The sequence below is a fragment of the Aotus nancymaae genome, unplaced genomic scaffold, assembly GCF_030222135.1.
Source record: "Aotus nancymaae isolate 86718 unplaced genomic scaffold, 86718_ANA_hifiasm-v0.15.2.pri h1tg000004l, whole genome shotgun sequence".
Lineage (NCBI taxonomy): Eukaryota > Metazoa > Chordata > Mammalia > Primates > Aotidae > Aotus > Aotus nancymaae.
In genome coordinates this window covers 54,650,686-54,664,602 of record NW_026988415.1, presented here as the reverse complement: position 1 = coordinate 54,664,602, position 13,917 = coordinate 54,650,686, and the positions used below count along the sequence as shown (strand labels likewise).

General features: G+C 38.5%; 1 pseudogene; it reads left to right on the top strand.

Annotated features, from left to right (window-relative positions):
• Positions 1-11,883: 11,883 nt before the first annotated feature.
• LOC105725725 (transcription factor Dp-1-like) lies at positions 11,884-13,109 on the top strand (annotated as a pseudogene).
• Positions 13,110-13,917: the final 808 nt, after the last annotated feature.

The following is a 13,917-nucleotide window of genomic DNA, read 5'->3' as shown; positions in this document are numbered from 1 at the left end:
TTATGTTGAATTATAGTGGTGATAGTGAGCAACCTTGTCCTTTTCCAATTCTTAAAGGAAAGGTTTTCCATTTCCCCCCCATTCATTATGATACTGGCTGTAGGTCTGTCATATATGGCTTTTATTATGTTTTATTCAGGTTTGAATTTTTTGTGGTCCAAACTTGGTAGGTTGTATGTGTCTAAAAATTTGTCTATTTCCTCTAGATCATACAATTTATTGGTATGTAGTTGCTCATAATAACCACTAATGAAACTTTGAATTTCTGTGGTACTGGTTGTAATGCCTCCATTTTTACCGTGAGTTTATTTAGATCTTCTCTCATTTTCTCTTAGTTATTGTGGCTAAAGTTTTGTCAATTTCATTTACCTTCTTTTTTTTTTTTTTTTGAGACAGAGTCTTGCTCTGTCACCCAGGCAGACAAGTGGCACAATCTCAGCTGACTGCAACCTCTGCCTCCCAGGTTCAAGCAATTCTCCTGCCTCAGCCTCCCGAGTAGCTAGGATTACAGGCACATGCCACAATGCCTGGCTAATTTCTGTATTTTTAGTAGAGATGGGTATTCACCATGTTGCTGAGGCTGGTTGCAAACTTTTGAGCTCAAGCAATCAGCCTTCCTTGGCCTCCAAAAGTGCAGGGACTTCAGGCATGAGCTATCATGCCCGACCAAAAACCTTTTTCTTTCTTTGATCTTTTGTATTATTTTCTAGTTTTAATTTCATTTATTTTTTCTCTGATCTTTCTACTAGTAACCGTGGATTTGCTTTGCTCTTGCTCGTCTTGTCCTTTAAGGTGCATCATTAGGTTATTTGTAGTTTTTCTTTTTTCTTGATAAGGGTACTTAAAATCATAAATTTAAAGTGTAGTTCTGCTTTTGCTATATTACATAAGTTTTGATATGCTGTGTTTCCACTTGCTTCAATACATTTTTCTGCTTTATTCTTAATTTCTTCCTTGACTCACTTGGTATTCAGGAGCATATTGTTGAATTATCATGTGTTTGTATAGTTTCCAAAATGGTTTCTAGTTTTGTTGAATTGTTGTCAGAAAAGATGCTTGCTTTTATTTCAATTTTTTGAATGTTTTAAGACTTGTTTTGTGACATAACATATGGACTATCTTTGTGAATGATCCACATGGTGAGGAAAAATTTGTATTCTGCAACGCTTGGATGACATGTTCTGTAAGCATCCATTAGATCTATTTGGTCTATAGAGCATATTAAGTATAATGTTTCTGTCTTTTTTTTTTGGCTAAGAAAATTTTTTTTATTGTATTTTGGGCTCTGGTGTACATGTGCACATCCTGCATCCTGCAGGATTGTTGCATAGGTACATACACGCCATGGTGGTGTGCTGTCTCCATCCCCCTAACCACCCCATCGCCTACATCAGGCGTTTCTCCCTGTATTATCCCTCCCCATCCTCCTCGGCCACTGCTGTCCCTCCCCTCCCCTCCCCCCACCCCCCCACCTAGCCCAGTGAGTGTTGTTCTCTTCCCTGTGCCCAAGAGTTCTCATTGTTCATCACCCGCCTATGAGTGAAAACATGTGGTGTTTGATTTTCTGTTTTTCTGTCAGTTTGCTGAGAATGATGGTTTCTAGATTCATCCATGTCTCCACAAAGTACATGAAGTTGTCATTTGTTATGGCTGCATAGTATTCCATGGTGTATATGTGCCACATTTTCTCTGTCCAGTCTATCATTGATGGGCATTTGGGTTGGTTCCAGGTATTTGCTATCATAAAGAGTGCCACAATGAACATACGTGTGCATGTGTCTTTATAATAGAGGGATTTATAATCCTTTGAGTATATACCCAGTAATGGGATTGCTGGGTCAAATTGAATTTCTATTTCTAGATCCTTGAGGAATCGCCACACTGTCTTCCACAATGGTTGAAATAATTTACACTCCCAACAGTGTAAAAGTGTTCCTTTTTCACCATATCTTCTCCAGCATCTGTTGTCTCCAGATTTTTTGATTGCCATTATAACCAGCATGAGATGGTATCTCAATGTAGTTTTGATTTGCATTTCTTTAATGACCAATGATGATGAGCATTTTTTCATATGTTTGTTGGCTGCATATGTCTTCTTTTGAAAAGTGTCTGTTCATATCCTTCACCCACTTTTGAATGGGTTTCTTTGTTTTTTCTTGTAAATCTGCTTTAGTTCTTTGTAGATTCTGGATATTAGTCCTTTGTCAGATGGGTACATTACAAAAATATTTTCACATTCTGTTGGTTGCTTGTTGACTAGAATGATTGTTTCTTTTGCTGTGTAGAAGTGCTGAAGTTTAATTAGATCCCATTCATCTATTTTGCCTTTTGCTGCCATTGCTTTTGGTGTTTTAGTCATGAAGTCCTTGTCTGTGCCTACATCCTGGATGGTGTTGCATAGGTTTTCTTCTAGGGATTTTATGGTGTTAGGTCTTGTGTTTAAATCTTTAATCCATCTGGAGTTAATTTTTGTATAAGGTGTAAGGAAGGGGTCTAGTTTCAGCTTCCTGTATATGGCTAGCCAGTTTTCCCAACACCATTTATTAAACAGAGAATCCTTTCCCCATTGCTTGTTTTTGTCTAGTTTGTCAAAGATCAGATGTTTGTAGTTGTGTGGCATTGTTTCCGAGGCCTCTGTTCTGTTCCATTGGTCTATATCTCTGTTTTGGTGCCAGTACCATGCTGTTTTGATTACTGTAGGCTTGTAGTATAGTTTGAAGTCAGGGAGCATGATGCCTCCAGCTTTGTTCTTTTTGCTTAGAATTTTCTTGACTATGTGGGCTCTATTTTGGTTCCATATGAAGTTTAAAGTGTTTTTTTCCAGTTTTGTGAAGAAGTTCAATGGTAGCTTGATGGGGATAGCATGGAATCTATAAATTACTTTGGGCAGTATGGCCATTTTCACAATATTGATCCTTCCTCACCATAAGCATGAATGTTTTTCCATCTGTTTGTGTCCTCTCTTATTTTCTTGAGCAGTGGTTTTTAGTTCTCCTTGAAGATATCTTTTACATCCTTTGTTAATTGTATTCCTAGGTATTTTATTGTCTTTGTAGCAATTGTAAATGAAAGTTCACTCACGATTTGGCTCTGTTTGTCTGTTGTTGGTGTAAAGGAATCCTTGTGATTTCTGCACATTGATTTTGTATCCTGAGACTTTGCTGAAGTTGCTTATCAGCTTAAGGAGGTTTTGGGATGAGACGATGGGGTCTTCTAAATATACAATCATGTCATCTGCAAATAGGGACAATTTCAATTCTTCTTTTCCTAATTGAACACATTTTATTTCTTTTTCTTGCCTAATTACTCTGGCTAGAACTTCCAATACTATACTGAAAAGGAGTGGTGAGAGAGGGCATCCTTGTCTAGTGCCAGTTTTTAAAGGGAATGCTTCTAATTTTTGCCCATTTAGTATGATACTGGCTGTGGGTTTGTCATAAATAGCTTTCATTATTTTGAGATACATTCCATCAATACCTAGTTTATTAAGAGTTTTTTGCCTAAAGGGCTGTTGAATTTTGTCAAATGCATTCTTTGCATCTATTGAGATAATCATGTGGTTTTTGTCTTTGGTTCTGTTTATGTGGTGGATTACACTTAATAGATTTGCATATGTTTAACCAGCCTTGCATCCCCAGGATGAAGCCTACTTGATCGTGGTGGATAAGCTTTTGATGTGCTGTTGGATTTGGTTTGCCAGTATTTTATTGAAGATTTTTGCATCAATGTTCATCATGGATATTGGCCTGTAGTTTTCTTTTTTAGATTTGTCTCTGCCAGGTTTTGATGTCAGGATCATATTGTTCTCATAAAAAGAGTTAGGGAGGATTCTCTTTTTTTGTATTGTTTGTAATACTTTCAACAGGAATGGTATCAGCTCCTCTTTGTACGTCTGAGAGAATTTGGCTGTGAGCCCCTCTGGACCTGGACTTTTTTTGGTTGGTAGGCTGTTAATTGCTGCCTCAACTTCAGACTTTGTTATTGGTCTATTCAGGATTTCAACTTCTTCCTGAGTTAGTCTTGGGAGTGTGCAAGTGTCCAGGAATTTATCCATTTCTTCCAGATTTACTGGTTTATGTGCATAGAGATGTTTTTAGTAATCTCTGATGGTAGTTTCTATTTCCAAGGAATCGGTGATAATCTTCCCTTTATCATTTTTTTATTGCATCTATTCGATTCTTCTCTCTTTTCTTTTTTATTCGTCTAGCTAGTGACCTATTTTGTTGATCTTTTCAAAAAACCAGCTCCTGGATTTATTGATTTTTTGAAGGGTTTTTTGTGTCTCTATCTCCTTCAGTTCTGCTCTGATCTTAGTTATTTCCTGTCTTCTGCTTGATTTTGAGGTTTTTTTTTTTAATCTTGCTCCTCTAGCTCTTTCAATTTTGATGATAAGATGTCGATTTTATATCTTTTCTTGTTTCTCATGTGAGCATTTATTGCTATAAATTTCCCTCTAGACAATGCCTTAAATGTGTCCCATAGATTCTAGTATGTTGTGTCTTTGTTCTCATTGGTTTTGAAGAACATTTTTATTTCTTGCTTTCATTGTTTATCCATTCGTCATTCAGGAGCAAGTTGTTCAGTTTCCATGTGATTGTGTAGTTTTGAGTGATTTTCTTTATCCTGAGTTCTAATTTGATTGTACTGTGGTCTGAAAGATGGTTTGCTATGATTTCTGTTCTTTTGTATTTGCTGAGGAGTGATTTACTTCCAATTATGTGGTCAATTTTAGAGTAAGTGTAATGTGGTGCTGAGAAGAATGTGTATTCTGTGTATTTGGTGTGGAGTGTTCTGTAAATGTCTATTACGTTGGCTTGGTCCAGATCTATGTTCAAGTCCTGGACATCCTTGTTGACTTTCTGTCTCATTGATCTGTCCAATATTGTCAGTGGAGTGTTAAAGCCTCCCACCATTATTGTGCAGGAGTCTAAGTCTCTTTGAAGGTCATTAAGAACTTGATCTGTATATCTGGGTGCTTCTGCATTGGGTGCATATATATTTAGGATCGTTAGCTCTTCTTGTTGCATTGATCCTTTTACCATTATGTAATGACCTTCTTTTCTCTTTTGATCTTTGTTGGTTTAAACATCATTTTATCAGAGACTAGGATTGCTACTCCTGCTTTTTTTTGCTCTCCATTTGCTTGGTAGATCTTCTTCCATCACTTTATTTTGAGTCTATGTGAGTCTCTGCACATGAAATGGGTCTCCTGAATATAGCACACCACTGGGTCTTGATTTGTTATCCAGTTTGCCAGTCTGTGTCTTTTGATTGGGGCATTTAGGCCATTTACATGCAACATTAATATTGTTATGTTTGAATTTGATCCGGCCATTTTGTTACTGGCTGGTTGTTTTGCCCCTTAGTTTACCTGGTTTCTTCATTGCATCATTGTTCTTTACCATTTGACACATTTTTGCAGTGGCTGGTACTGGTTGTTCCTTTCCATGTTTAGTACTTCCTTCAGGAGTTCTTGTAAGACAGGTCTTGTAGCAATGAAATCTCTCAGCAATTGCTTTTCCATAAAGGATTATATTTCTCCTTCACTTATGAAGCTTAGTTTGGCCAGATATGAAATTCTGGGTTGAAAGTTATTTTCTTTAAGGATGTTGAATATTGGCCCCTACTGCCTTCTGGCTTGCAGGGTTTCTGCCGAGAGATCCGCTGTGAGTCTGATGGTCTTTCCTTTGTGGGTAACTCGACCTTTCTCTCTGGCTTCCCTTAGGATTTTTTCTTTCATTTCAACCCTGATGAATCTGAAAATTATGTGCCTTGGCATTGCTCTTCTTGAGAAATATCTTTGTGGTGTTCTGTGTATTTCCTGGATTTGAATGTTGGCCTGCCTTATTAGGTTCGGGAAGTTCTCTTGGATAATATCCTGAAGAGTGTTTTCCAGCTTGGATTCATTCTCCCCGTCACATTCAGGTACACCAAACAAGTGTAGATTAGGTCTTTTCACATAATCCCATAGTTCTTTGAGGCTTTGTTCATTTCTTTTCACCCTTTCTTCTCTAATCTTGCCTTCTCGGTTTATTTCATTGACTTGATCTTCTATCTCTGATATCCTTTCTTCTGTTTGATTGATTCGGCTGTTGAAACTTGTGCATGCCTTGTGAAGTTCTCGTGCTGTGATTTTCAGCTGCATCAAGTCATTTATGTTCTTCTCTAAGGTGGTTATTCTAGTTAGCATTTTGTTTAACCTTTTTTCAAGGTTCTTAGTTTCTTTGCATTGGGTTAGAACATGGTCCTTTAACTTAGAGAAGTTTGTTACTATCCACCTTCTAAATCCTGCTTCTGTCAAGTCATCAAACTAATTTTCTGTCTTGTTTTGTTCCTTTGATGGTGAGGACTTGTGATCCTTACAAGGGAAGATGTGTTCTAGTCTTTGACGATTTCATCCTTTTTGTGCTGTTTTTTTCCCATCTTCGTGGATTTATCTCCCTTTGATCTTTGAAGTTGGTGACTTCAGGAGAAATCTCTGAGTGGAAGTCCTTTCTGTTGTAGTTGGAGCTATATATTTTTGGCCTGCAGAGACGCTGCTGGACTGCCTCGGATTCATTCAGGTTGCTGGGTGGTTGGTCTTCCCCTGGGGTTTGTTTGCAGGTGAAATTAGCCCCACCTTCCCAATGGTGTCTCTCCTTCCCTGAGCTTGATCTTCCTGGTTGGGGTCAAACTGGTGTATTCACTGCCAAGCTCTCTGGCACATGGGCTTCAGTTTGAGTTTTGCGGGGTGTGGGGCCTGTCAGGCCTTATGACCTGTTTCCCTGCTTTCAACTCTGCCTTTCTGTGGCACAGATTGTTCCATCCTGCTGGCGTTAGTCCAAAGTTCTGCCCAGGTCCTGCCAACAACTTGTGGCTCCAGGTGTTAGCTGTAGCTCAGATCTGCATCGACAATCCACAGCACCCCTCAGTCTGGTGGGGCTCTCGTGGACTGTGGGTTGCAGGAGGGATGAGGCAAGCACAGGATCCGAATTAGAGCACCGAGGGGGTGAAGCCCCCTGACCGTCCAAGCCGGCTGCACATTCCAGGTGGGGACACGCCCCATCCTGTCTTGGTTCGTTCTCCCTGGGTGGCTCTTGCCCTACTTTGGCTCCTTCCCTGGGCTATTTTCAGAGTCCTTCCAGACACCCTGAAATGAACGCAGCACCTCACTTGGAATTGTGAAATCCTCAAGCCCCCTGCGTGTCATTTGCTGGGAGCTGCATTCCAGTGTTGCCTCCTCTTGGCCATCTTGGCACTGCCTCCAAGTCTAATGTTTCTTTACTGATTTTCTGTCTGGAAAATCTGTCAAATGCTAAAAGTGGGGTGTGGAATTATCTAGCTATTACATTATTTGGGTCTTTCTCTTTAGCTGTAATATTTGCTTCATATATTTGGGTGTTCCAGGGTTTGGTGCATATACATTTACAATTTTGATGTGCTCTTGCTATATTGACACCTTCATCATTATATAATGACCTTGTCTTTTTTTTACATTTTTGTCTTAAAATTTATTTTTTTGTTTGTGTTATGGGTATAGATACACATGCTCTTTTATGGTTTCCATTGCCATTGAATATCTTTTTCATCCCTTTATTTTTCAGTTTATATGTTTCTTTATTGGAAAAGTGTGTTTCTAGTAGGCAACAGATTATTGCATTTTGTATTTTTATCCATTTATGTCTTTTTATTGGATGGTTAAGTCCATTTACATTAAATATTATTGATAAGTAAGGACTTATTCCTGCCATTTGTTTATTTGTTTGCTGATAATTTTGTCACCTTCTCTTCCTTTTTTCTTCCTTTCTGTCTTCCTATTAGTGAAGGTAATTATTCTTTTGTGGTATGATGACTCAATTTCTTGCTTTTCATTTTTTGGGTATTCATTATTTTTTTTGATTTGTGGTTACCATGAGTCTTGTAAATAATGTCTTATAATCCATTATTTTAAACTGATGACAATTCAACTCTGATTGCATAAACATCCTAACAAACAAGCAAAATATAATCTTATAAAAACCTTACTCTTTAATGTAACCTACCCCCCATTTGTAAGTTTTTGTTTCTTCCATTTGTATCTTACTGTACTGTCTATATCTTGAAAAGTTGTAGTATTATTTTTGATTGGCTATTCAATTAGTCTTTCTACTTGAGATATGAACAGATTACACATCACAATTAGTGTTACAATATTTTGTGATTTTCTATGTACTTACTATTTCCAATGAGTTTTATACCTTCAGATGATTTCTTATTTCTGATTAATGTACTTATCTTTCAGATTGAAAAAGTCTCTTTAGCATTTCCTGTAGGTCAGGTCTGGTGTTTATAAAATTCCTCAAGTTTTCTTTGTGAGGAAAGTCTTTTTCTCTTTCATGTTTTCAATGTTTGTTTATTCGTTTGTTTTTTATTGCTTCAGCAGTTTAAATATGTCATGCCAATCTCTCCTGGCCTATAGAATATCCAGAATGTCTGCTACCAGACATAATGGAGCTCCATTGTATATTATTTATTTCTTTTCTCTTGCTGCTTTTAGAAACCTTTCTTTATCTTTGACTTTTGGAAGTTTGATTATTAAATGTCTTGAGGTAGTCTTGAGGTAGTCTTCCTGTGTTAAACCTGCTTGGTATTCTGTAACCTCTTTGTACTTGGGTATCAATACCTTTCTCTAGGTCTGGGAAGTGTCTGTTGAAGTAATTAGATAATTCAAAAATTTCAGTGAGCATATAAATTAATTCAATGAAAATAAACTAACATAAAACCCACAAGCAAGCCAGTTATTTTATCAAGCATATTAAAAGACAGTTTTTCTATTTTTTATACCCCTCCAAATATGATGCTGGTTACAGAGAGCCTGAGAAAACACATTTTATTAGTAGAAAGTGAGGACAAAAATGTTGAAGATAGTTTTAGAAAATGAGATAAAAATAAATAAATAAATAAGAAAGAATAAAATGAAATCAGAACATACTAAGCTAGGCTCCCTTTACCAGCCTGATCAGATCTTCACAATCAAACAAATTGAGAGGAAAACACTCATCTTCCAGGTATAAATTCCACTTTTATTTCAGTTATTCAAATGATGCACGCCAAAGCATGTGTTTGGCTTAAAATGGTAATACACTCAACCACTCCCCTTGCTTTGAGAAAACACTAGGGAAGATGGCTTAGTGAATGATAATAAACCATTTTTTGTTTTGCTTATGACAATTAGTGATATTCTTATAAATGTATTTAAATGTATTTTAAATGTAAACAATAACATGCTCTCAGATTAACACAAATGAAATATTAAATTGCCAGTGTAATGCTGAACTTTTTCTTCTAGCTTTCTAAGGTGAACGTGAGTTTAGCCCATTAAACTAAGATATTTTGAAGACTCTAACATGCTTGATTAATTCTAATTATATTTGCGTGTTATCTCCAAATTATAACGTTTTTAAGAGACATGTTCTTTCTCATCCAGGCTGGAGTGCAGTGGTACAATAATAGTTCCTTGTTATTTCAAGCTTCTGGGCTCAAGCCACCATGCCTGGCTAATTTTTAAAAAACATTTTTTCAAAGACAGCGTCTCGCTATGTTGCTCAGATTGATCTTGAACTCCTAACATCAAGTGACCCTTCCACCTCGGACTCGCAAAACACTGGGATTACAGGTGTGGGTTGCTGCATCCAGCCCCCAAATTATAATTATTAGAACAGTGCCAATATATCCCAGAATGTTTTCTTTTTTAACTTTTATTTTATGTTCAATGGTGCATGTGCAGATTTGTTACATAGGCAAACTGCATGTCGTGAGGGTTTGTTGCACAGATTATTTTGTCATCCAGATAACCACCACATGGGTGTTTTTTTTCTGATCCTCTCCTTCCTCTCACTCTATACACTCATGTAGGTCCTGGTTTCTGTTGTTCCCCTCTTTGTGTCTATGTGTTCTCACTGTTTAGCTCCCAATTATAAATGAGAACATGTGGTATTTGGTTTTCTGTAGCTGCATTAAAATAATAGTTTCCTTAAAATAATGGTCACCAGCTCTATTCATGTTGCTGCAAAGGACATGATCTCATTCCTTTATATGGCTGCATAGTATTTCATGATGTATATATACTACATTTACTTTATCTAGTCTTCCATTGATAGGCATTAAGTCAATTCCATGTCTTTGCTATCATAAACAGTGCTGCAATGAACATATGCGTGCATGTGTCATTAAGGTAGAATGATTTATATTCCTTTGGGTATATAGCCAATAATGGGATTGCTGGGTCAAATGGCGATTCTGTTTTAAGTTCTTTGAAAAATCACCACACTGGTTTCCACAGTGGCTGAACTAATTTACACTCCCACTTGTAGTGTGTAAGTGTTTGCTTTTCACTGCAACCTCAGTAGCATCTTGCTTGCACCTCACCTGGGGTCTAATTGAGGATGGATTATGGGAGGAGGGAGATAATTAGAGAAAATATTTATCTGATCCTATGCTTATTACCTGGGGGACAAAATAATCTGTACACTAAACCTCCATGGTGTACAGTTTACATATGAAACAAACCCCCACATGCATCCTGAACCTAAAATAAAAGTTAAGAAAAAAAAAAGAAAATATTATAGGGCATATTGACATTGTTATAATAATTATAATTTAGGGGTTGACTGTGGTAGCCCACACCTGTAATCCTAGTGCTTTTGCAGGCCAAGATGTGAGGTTCACTTGAGGTCAGTTATTTTTGAATTCTTAGTAATAGCCATTCTGGTTGGTGTGAGATGGTATCTCATTGTGGTTTTGATTTGCATTTCTCTAATCATTAGTGATGTTAAGCATTTTTTTCATATGCTTTTGGGCCCAGTATGTCATCTTTTGAAAAGTGTTCATGTCCTTTGCCCACTTTTTAATGGGGCTATTTGTTTTTTGCTTGTACATTTGTTTATAGAAATTTTTTTAAAGGTCATTTTTATTTCTTGTATTTTATATACTAGCTTGCTATTTTTTGTCTTTTGGGAACTTGTATGCATACAATAGTAACTCCATGGCATTCTTTTTTAAGCCTAAGCTTTAGTGGATACTGAATAATGCTTAGGAAGGGCTGAAAACTGGGATGAAGAAAGAAAAGACTGGAGGAAGGACTTTTTATTTAAAGTTGCCAAGGAACATCCCAATGGAGATGTCCAGTTGCAAGCTGAACATGCTTGGTTTGGAATTCTGTGGTGAGTTTATGACAATAGATAGAAACGTTGGAGTTGCAGGCATAAAACTATAGATGTGAACATGCCTGATGTTATCCAGAAAGAGCCTATGGAGACAAAAAAGCAGGTGGTAAGAATAGGTTCCTGAATATCATAAACATTTTAGGATTATTCACACTGAAAAAGAACCTATAAAGGGAGTAAAATGAAATAGCCAGAATGATAGGGGAAAACAAGGAGGAAAGTGTATCATAGAAGTTGAGGAAGGACAGTCTCACAAAGACAGTGGGACACAGTCCAAATTATCAAAGAGAGATGAGGTAAGATAAGAAAAGCAAAGTGCCCGGTACCTTTGGAAATACTGATTCCGTTGATAAATTTGGGAAGACAGGGTCTTCCATTTCAAGGGAATGGGAGGGGTTGTTGAGAAGCCAGATGGTTGTAATTTGGGGACAATGGGCAGTAAATAAGCAGAAGCAGTAAATAAATATAGACTACTCTTATAATGACTCTTAGCTATAAAGAAAATGGCATTATGGGGGCGGCCGGACTGGGCAGCCAAGGGGCATTTCCTTCTGGCGAGGCGACTTAAAATTCTAAGTGTGGGAGTTGGTTTGGGCAGCTCCACTCCGAGGATGGAGGGTGCCTTTGGGAAGGAAGAAAAATCATTTTTCTTCTCCGGGAAGGTGAACATTTATAGCATTGATTTCCTGGATCTGGTAACATGGCAAAAGATGCAGGTCTAATCGAAGCCAACGGAGAACTCAAGGTCTTCATAGACCAGAACCTTAGTCTGGGAAAAGGCGTGGTGTCCCTCGAGGCCGTTCACCCCTCCACAACCAACCCGCTCGGGAAGCACCTCTTGTCAAAAACCTTTGAACAGTCCAATGTCAACATTGCTCAGCATGTGGTAGTTGGTACTCTTCAGAGACCGGCAGCATCAAACACCCTCGTGGTAGGAAGCCCACACACCCCCAGTACTAGCTTTGTCTCTCAGAACCAGCCTTCGGACTCCTCATCTTGGTCTGCCGGGAAGCACAGCAGGAAAGGAGAGAAGAAAGGCAAGGGCCTTCAGCATTTCTCCATGAAGGTCTACGAGAAGGTGCAGAGGAAAGGCACCATTTCCTACAACGAAGTGGTGGACGAGCTGGTCGCGGAGTTCAGCACTGCCGACAACCACATCTTACCAAACGAGTCAACTTATGACCAGGAGAACATAAGACGGCGTGTCTACGATAACTTAAACATGCCGATGGCCATGAACATCATCTCCAAGAAGGAGACCAGATTGATTGGTCTGCCCACCACCTCGGCTCAGGAATGTCAGAACTTAGAGGTGGAAAGACAGAGGAGACTTGAAAGTATAAAACAGAAACAGTCTCGACTTCAAGAACTTATTCTATAGCAAATTGTCTTCAAGAACCTGGTGCAGAGAAATCGACACGCTGAGGAGTAGGCCAGCTGGCCGCTGCCGCCCAGCTCAAACATCCAACTGCCCTTCATAATCGTCAACACCAGGAAGTAGACTGTCATTGACTGTAGCATCTACAACGACAAATTTGAGTATCTGTTTAATTTTGACAACACATTCGAAATCCACGATGACATAGACGTGCTGAAGTGGATGGGCATGGTGTGTGGGCTGGAGTCTGGGAGCTGCTCTGCTGAAGGTCTTAAAATGAACAGAAGTCTGGTCCCAAGGCTCTGGAGCCCTACGTGACAGAAATGACTCAGGGAACTGTTGGAGGCGTGTTCGTCACTACGGCAGGTTCCACGTCTAATGGCACGAGGTTCTCCGCCAGTGGCCTAACCAATGGTGCAGATGGGATGCTGGCCACAAGCTCCAAAGGGTCTCAGTACAGCGGCTCCAGGGTGGAGACCCCGGTGTCCTACGTTGGGGAAGACGTCGAAGGTGACGATGACTTCAATGAGCATGACGAGGACGATTGATGTCCTCCCCACTTCAAATTCAGCTTCAGGAAAATTTTTAGGAACAAGAAACTTAGAAACTTTTTTCCTTTTTTTTTTTTTACTGTGGGTTTTCTGTTTCCTTTTGGCCTACTCCCAAGAAGATACTGGTAAGGTATTGAATTTAGATATGCACCTCTATAAGCAAGGATTGTTTCCAGTAGGATTAGGATGTGCTGTGGATGTGTATTTTAATATCATTGTGCTGATGCAGAGTGTTTGTTTACTTTTTAAGATTTTGTGTTTTCATTTTCTATCTTTCTTTAAGTGCACAGTTCATTTTTGCCCCTGAACAGTTTTTGCTGAGTTTGCTGAAGAAATTGTATTTCATCCACATCCATGAAAATAAAACACCCACCTGTTATGGTTGGTGAGCACCTGATGTTGTTTATTTGCCGTGAGTATGGATGAAACCCCCGCTGGAGGATAGCCAGACTCTATGGAGTTTTCCATTCGTTCAGTGGTATGGTGTCCAGAGCCCCAAGCAAACAACAGAATTCAACTTTCTCAATAATAAACATCATCAATCTTATTGATGTTATTTTCCCTTAAATTATATTGACTGTTGTGATTCTATCAAGTTTATACACTCTTTTCTTTCCCTATTTTGCAGCAACAAATTGCAAAGTGCTTTTGTTTGTTTTCCTTTGGTTTGATTAAATCTCATTGCCACACTGGTGTGGATATGGAGACTGTCTGGAAGGCTTGGAATGGTTTATAGCTTATGGTAAAATTTGCCTGATTTCTTACAGGCAGTGTTTGGGAACCTTTTATTATTTAGTTGTTCACA